Source organism: Capsicum annuum, chromosome 4, assembly GCF_002878395.1.
Source record: "Capsicum annuum cultivar UCD-10X-F1 chromosome 4, UCD10Xv1.1, whole genome shotgun sequence".
In the NCBI taxonomy this organism is placed as follows: domain Eukaryota; kingdom Viridiplantae; phylum Streptophyta; class Magnoliopsida; order Solanales; family Solanaceae; genus Capsicum; species Capsicum annuum.
Window position 1 is genome coordinate 204,431,903 of NC_061114.1, and position 6,736 is coordinate 204,438,638.

Sequence of the window (6,736 nt, forward strand, 5' to 3'; positions counted from 1 at the left end):
CATTCATGCCAATTAAGATCTCTTTTGCAACGTATTTTATAATAAAAAGTTAAAAACATGTAACCCAAGTCTAATTCTTTTTATAATATTCTTTTCCACATATTTTAGGACTCATATATATATTTCTTACCATATATTACTAAATTTCATCCTATATGTTTTAGGAGTCCTTAATTTAATAAAATAATAATTAAAAAATAGTAAAATGACGATCTTATCTAAAGCAGAGACTTTTAATGAAGAGCAAGAAGTTCAAATCACTTTTCTAAGGGTCTTCATACTTTTAATATATTATAGATTATATGAATATTGTGCATGATTACCAGATATAGAATAGCGCTGGGGCCTTCATGGTTCTGGATGCTCATTACGGCCAGGGCCTCGGCTCGAGTCATGACACCGGGGTGTAAGACGAAGCATAACTTATAGATCCATTTCTTAGCCCGAAGGCAAACCTACGGTGGCAACATAGTTCTGGGGCATGTGATCTCGAACTCATACCCGACTCGATGCTAAATAATCCTCCCAAAACATAATAGCTGCTCATATTATAAGTTTTAAAATACTTTCTAAAAATCATATTAATCTCTACATAACCATACCAAGAAAATTATCTTTCTCTGCAAGCCTTGGCTCTAAATCATTATATCTTGCTTTCTCTTTTTAAGATATGATAATTTCTCTTCACCTTTTTAGTCATGATATAAAATGATATAGGAATTTTCATAAATTGTTTGTAAATTGCTTACCTTTGATATACTTAATAACAAAACTATAGTTAAATCATTTAGAATATGAACGCAAATTTTTCAATATAAACTCCCAAGTCATAAACTTTAAGTGAAACTAACCTTCGAATATGGAAATAGACTAAACGTTTAAGAACCACTTTAATTTAGGAAATAATTCACTATACTTAAAATATTTAGAAGAAAATTATGACAGGACTCAAGAACAACACTTAAAATATTTAAATCTTCAAAACCCTAACTTGAAATCATGACTTTTATGACTAACTTATGGGGATGAACAGGTTTTCCCACGAAAGGTATTGCTCTTACGTACCTTAAAGATGAACGATGGGGAAGAGTCCTTTGGATTTGGATCTCTAACTTGAGTTCTTTTATAACTTGAAGGTTGGAAGCTTGAGAGAATGGGATAGGGTTTTTGATTTTAAAGTGTGGGGGTTTTCTGATGTTTAAGGAGTTTTTAATGTAGGAGGAATGGTTTCTAAAATAGAAAATACCATTGTACCATTAAAATAAAACTTCAAAATTTGATTTTTTTGTTTTCAAGCGTATACAAGAAAAATTTTGGGGCATTACATTATCTACCCCTTGGAATCTTTCATCCTCGAGTGATGGGTAACTCTAAAATGAAAGAACACACCAAACCATCAACGACTTTGTTCTACACTTAGGTTGGAAATATAAGTCTAGATGTTTTAACTTAAAATCAGGATATCTATAAAGCGTACATAGACAGAAAGTCTTTAAAGCATGAGAATCGTGACTTGAAGGATATGAAATATCTATAGGAGTTAACAAAATAAGTAAGGCTTGCTCTTCTTTCTCTAGGGATTGATCATCGACTAGGAGAGGAAGTTTTAGCACACTAAAGCTAGAGTAGAGTAATGTCTCAACTATTGTGGAGAGAAAATATCCAAGCAATATAAGACATGGTTACGCACAAGCCCAACTCTTTTATAGAAACTCAATGATACTAAGACTAGCCTTTGCTTAATAATTCACCATCTCCCCCTTGAACTCAAGTCAATAACTTATGAATGTAACTATCCTTATTACTATACCATCCTCACTAAAATACGCACATAAATCAAACGTACAACATCAATATTAGCACCCTCATACTACTCACTTACCTTGGTTCTAAGCTAAGAAAAGTCATGCCAAGAAATAAGGGTTTGGAAAATAGTAACTTTCTACACATGGAGCAAGTTAAATAACATACCAATCACAACATCGGGAGAGTTTTTTGGATTTTATGGGCTAGTCAAAGATACAATCGGTTTCGAACCCCACTAGTTCCTGAAGTACTTTCCTTTTGAGTAACCTGGTCTGCTATAGCGGATGATACTGGAATCAGGGCTCTACCCCCACTGCCTTGTTTTGCTGATGGGTAATTCTTTAGGAAGTAACCTAACTATCCACATCTGAAACATCCATCTATACCCACCTTAAATTCTCTCGAATGAGACCTATAATACTTAGCACAAAGAGGGTACTTAGAGGGCCTCTAAGAAACACTGCCATAGGAATGAGAATCAGACATAGGTACACTAGCCGAAGATGGGACTAGACCAGATGATCTCTTATGAAAGAATGACCTATTACTATTTTTATTATGGTTCACCTTATAATTCACTAAGTTTGCCTTATTTATTTGACGATCCACAACCTCTGCTATCTTTTTCTTTTCTTCCTCTACCTGCTGAGCATACACCACCAACCTATAAATATCCATGTCATTATTTAACATTACCCTTTTACACTCTAATTTCACATCATCAGACACACCAGACACAAATTTCCCCATTCTGGCTCTCATGTTAGACACCAACTCTAGAACATAGCGAAACAACTGAGTAAACCTTAGAGCATACTCCTTAACACTTATAATTCCATGCTTCAAATTCACAAATTCCTTAGCCTTATCCTTTCTCAACTCCCAAGGAAAAAAGTGATCAAGAAAAGCCACAGAAAAATCTTTCCAAACTGTAGGTTCAACATCCTCTCCCCTAATCCTCTCTCACTCATCATACCACTGATAAGCCACACCCTTCAGCTGATAAGCCATAAACTCAACTCCTGCAATATCACTAACATGCATAACCTTAAAAATTTTCTCCATTTCATAAATAAAATCTTGGGAGGTCCTCCTCAACTTTAGACCCAATGAAAATCAGAGGATTCAATCTCATGAATTGATCAACTCTAGTAGGGCCGGCGATATCATTAGATAAACCAACACTATATAATCGGTAAGACTGAGATGACACAATCTGAGCAAGCATCTGAATAGTCTGTCTATACTCAGCATTAGAAACTTTACCCTGAGGGGACTGAGTGCAAGTAAAGCCAGTCCTGGGAGCCCATAGAAGACTAGATAGGGCAGGTGGGACCCCAGTAGTTGCAATAGGGCAAGATATGCAAACTCCATTACAGGTCTGCATCCCATAAGTAGGAGGTATAAATATGGCATTGGCTCCAGTTGAGACGTTAGAAATTGTTGTGGCTCGCTGACCTAAAGTTTGCTTTAGAGGCATGATCTAAAATATGGAAGAGTAGGGGTTAGAAGATTTCTCTTAGGGTAAATATATTACAGTTCTAAGAAAAGAAAAAGGATAACTTTCCTATATGCCCTATAGCTTCCTGATTATAAGTGTGGTGCGCTTCAAACCCATAATTAGAACTCTACTAGATATAGCTTCGTAGACACCTTAGAACACTTGAATTTTATGCTATGATACTGAGCTTTTTATGTCCCGAGCCTACACCCTGGACGCGACATGGCACCTGAAACTATGAGTGATCCCAAGCGAACCCTTGGCTTAGCAAACTGTTCATAAACTCTACTTTGAAATTATGTAGAAGCAGGAAATACAGTTACGTGATAAATCTCTAGGAATAAGAAAAGAAATTTAACTTGAAATATTGCATACGAACTTTAAAAGACAACAAAACATCCAACTATTTAATATCTCATGAAGCCTCAGTAACTCATGAGTTGAAACAGTTGTTGGGACATGGCCCGGAGATACCTTTATTGAAACTAACAACTGAAACTGAAACTATATAATAAGTTATGAAATTCAAAAAAAATCATCATCAAGTCCTATGGATGCAAAGAGGACTCACCACAAACTGATACGAGAAGATCTAATGAAAGGTCTGACTGTGGTCCTGAATCTGTATGCCGGAATCTACATCATAAAATGATATAATGTAAGAAAAAGGGATCAATTATTTGAATGTATAACATAACCTTAAAATTTAAAACATAACATATGACATAACTATGGAGATGTAAAACAAAAGACTTACCGACTCTTCATTTGGTTATTTGCCGGGACTAAAGTAGTGTGATGAATAAATATAAAAAAATATATATAAAAACTTAAATAGTGAACCTCATGAAATAAGATCAAAAATAATTAATTGAAATGTCGAATAAAAATTCCTTTCATACAATAATCATAAATAATAAGTAGCTTGAACAAAGATATTGAGTCTTTCTAAATTGGGGGAGTTTCTCTTAACCGACATAAACCGTGTGAGCAACATGGAGTCCAATGTTTTCTCCACATTAAGAAGAGATGCCCTACACCTTTCAGGGGTGTAAGATAAAACATAACTTATAGATCCATCTCTTAGACCGAAGGCAAATCTACGGTGGTAAAATAGTTCTGGGGCATGTGATCTCGAACTCATACCCAACTCGGTGCTAAATAATCCTCCCAAAGTATAATAGTTGGCTCATATTGTAAGTCTTAAAATACTTTCTAAAAGTCATATTAATCTCAACATAATCATACCAAGAAAATTATATTTCTCTGCGAGCGTTGGCTCTAAATCATTATAACTTGCTTTCTCTTTTCAAGATACGATAATTTCTCTTCACTTTTTTAGTCATGATATATTATGATATAGGAATTACCATAAATTTCTTATAAATTTTGTACCTTTGAATGTACTTAATGATAAGACTATAGTTAAATCATTCAGAATATGAATTTAAAATTTTCAATATAAACTCCCAAGTCAAACTTTTAAGTGAAACTAACCTTCGGATATGGAAATAAACTAAACATTCAAGAACCACTTTAATTTAGGAAATAATTCACCATACATAAAATATATAGAAGAAAAGTATGACAGAACTCAAGAACAACACTTAAAATATTTAAATATTTAAAACCGTAACTTGAAATCATGACTTTTATGACTAACTTGTGGGGATGAATAGGTTTCCCCATGAAAGGTGTAATACCCCAAAAAACCTAAACCAATATTAGCTCCATATTTTAATCTCATTCATAGTATATCATGATTCTTTTATAGTTTTATGAGTAAGTTATATGTATATTAAGGCTTCAAATAACTCTCAGCTATCAGATGAATCAAAACATTCCTTACCGATTGAATTTTTGGGAAGGATATTTCTATGGTCAACTTCAAATGAGCATATCTCTCATTGTACTATGAATTTTTGAGATCATGACCCACCAAAAGATACATAATTGAATTATATTTCCAATGATACCAATTTCACCCAAATCCGATATCGAAGCAAAAGGTTATACCTATTTTATTCCAGTATGTCAGCCTGAAAATTAAGTGACGACCTGTCTGACGGCTTATCACATTTCTGAAGACCTGTCTGACGGCTTATCACATTTTTGATGACCTATCTGATGGATTATCATATTTTTTATATCAGTCATGGGTTAGCTTGTTGTCCTTCGGGGTCATGAGCACCATATAGCATTTAGGGTACCAGATTCAGGGCTTTACAAACTTAGTATAAGAGCCTAAGGTTCAATAGAGTCCTAGGAATTCTGAAAGCCATATCTAATAGAGTCTTGTACATGGGTGTGTTACACACCACATTTATGTGCAGGAGGCTATAAGATGTTTTAGGAATAGTTTCCCTTATTTTAGTATTCATGTCGTGCCAGTGAGCATAATCTCATGTCAATCTCTTAGTCTAGTTTGTTTCTCCTCTTGGTTTTAGAACATACCTCCCAAGAGAAGAAATCAGTCGGTCCAAGAAGATCCCTTGGATGAACATGTTTATCATGCGGAGTTTAGGGTCGTATTCACTACTCTGGCTCAGTCAATCGCTGCCCAGTATGAATGACCAGCTGTCATTCCAACCAACCCAGTGGCTAATTCAGCTGTAGCCAGGATTCGGGACTTCACCCGAATGAATCCTCCTTCTTTCTTTGAGTTTAAGACAGATGAAGATTCTCACGAATTTATTGATCAGATTTAGAAGGTTACCGATGTCATGGGACTGACTACTGTTGAGAGTGTTGAGTTAGCCACATATCAGTTGCAGGATGTGGCTCATACTTAGTACAAATAGTGGAAGTCGAAAAGGTTAGATGATGCAGGTTCTATAGAGTGGGAGGAGTTTGCCTCTTCTTTCCTTGATAGATTCTTTCCTCTAGATCTTAGAGAAGCTAAGGTGCTAGAGTTCATCAACCTCAGGAAGGGTAATATGATAGTGAAAGAGTATTCTCTCAATTTTATTCAATTAGCCAGATATGCCTCCCGTGTGGTTGCAGATAGCAGAGCTGAGATGAGTAAGTTTATCACAGGGGTGAATGATAGTGTGGTCAATGAGTGAAGGTCTGCGATGTTGAATAGTAATATGACTTTAGCCAGGCTTATGACTCATGCTCAGCAGATAGAGGAGCAGAAAATTAGGATGAGGGAGAGATAGAGTAAGAGAGTAAGGATAGGTAGTTTCAGCTTTGCTCAACCTAAGTCACAGGGTGGTAACTATTCTCAGCATAGTTAGAATTTTTCAGTCTCAGCTCCATCCTCAGCTAGTGCACCAATACCCAAGTCCAGGAATGACCGTCATGATGGGGCACCAGGATCTGAGGCCCAGGGTAGTGAGAACAGGAGTTTTACCTATTTGCTTTGCGAAGAGTGTGGTAGGAATCACCTAGGTGCATGTAGGGCAGGCAGGGATGTATGCTTTGGGT